At 36.9% G+C, this 1,226-nt stretch overlaps 1 pseudogene; it reads left to right on the top strand.

Moving 5' to 3' along the window:
• The window catches only part of LOC102819833, a 51,904-nt pseudogene that overhangs the window by 23,322 nt on the left and 27,356 nt on the right, over window positions 1-1,226 (top strand).

Raw genomic sequence — 1,226 nt, 5'->3', positions numbered from 1 at the left:
GGCATTCCAGAACAAGAAGAAACCCACAAGTCCACAGAGGAAATAGTTGAAGAACTATTGGAAGAAAATTTCTCTAACATCCTGAAAAGTGAAAAGATAAACATTAAAGAAGTTCAATGAGCCCCAGGAAGGATAGACCCCAAAAGAAAATCACCGAGACATATCATAATTAAGCACTACAAAATCAAAGATAAGGAGAAACTCCTGAAAACAGCTAGGGAAAAGAGAAGTGTTACATACAAAGGCAAGCAAGTCAGATTAGGCTCAGATCTCTCAGCAGAAACCATGCAAGCAAGAAGGCAATGGGGAGACCTATGTAAAACCCTGAAAGAACAAATTTGCCATCCAAGAATCCTTTATCAAGCAAAGCTATCAATCAAATATGATGGCGTAATCAAAACATTACAGAATAAACAGAAGCTAAGGGATTTCACCAAAGCCAACCCTTTGCTACAAAACATACCAAAGGGAGTTCTGTGGACTGAGAATCAACAAGAACAGACAACAACCAGAGATTGACTTATGTGGCAGCACCTCCCAGAAGTAAATTGACCGAGGAAGAGCCCAGAACAATACAAAACTATAAGAACAAGCTCAGAGAATCTGGGAGGTCAGTCTATGATCAAAACAATTACAATGTAAAAGGTAAACATGTAGGAATAGAGATCCAGATGTTGAGAAGTACAGGTCAATTACAGGATAAAATCCATTAGCTTAAATGGAGAGAAAAGTTAATGGACTATAAGACAGCCTCAAAGAAAAATAACACTTCACAACATACCAAGAAAATGAAAATCCAAGAACATGGGAACATTAAAACTATGAGGAAACGCACAAGAAACAACACAAAAAGCATGAACTCAACAAAGGAAGACACACAGAACAAAGACAGCAGCAACACCACAAAAAACAAACAAACATAATGGCAGCAATTAATCATACCTATCGAAAAGTACACTGAATGTAAATGGATTAAATGCACCTGTTAAGAGATGGAGGGTGGCAGAATGGATAAGAAAACAAGATCCTTCAATATGCTGTCTGCAAGAGACACATCGCACACATAGACACAAAAACTGATTAAAAGTCAAAGGATGGAAAAAAACTATACCAAGCTAATTTCAATAAAAATGAACAGGAGTGGCAGTACTAATCTCTAATAAAATAAACTTTAAGGCAAAACCAGCATAATAGATAAAGATGGGCATTATCTCATGATTAAAGGG

Source organism: Chrysochloris asiatica, unplaced genomic scaffold (assembly GCF_000296735.1).
Source record: "Chrysochloris asiatica unplaced genomic scaffold, ChrAsi1.0 scaffold00022, whole genome shotgun sequence".
Taxonomy (NCBI): Eukaryota; Metazoa; Chordata; class Mammalia; order Afrosoricida; family Chrysochloridae; genus Chrysochloris; species Chrysochloris asiatica.
Note: the sequence above shows the minus strand (reverse complement) of the source record. Positions and strands in the feature narration are given on the sequence as shown.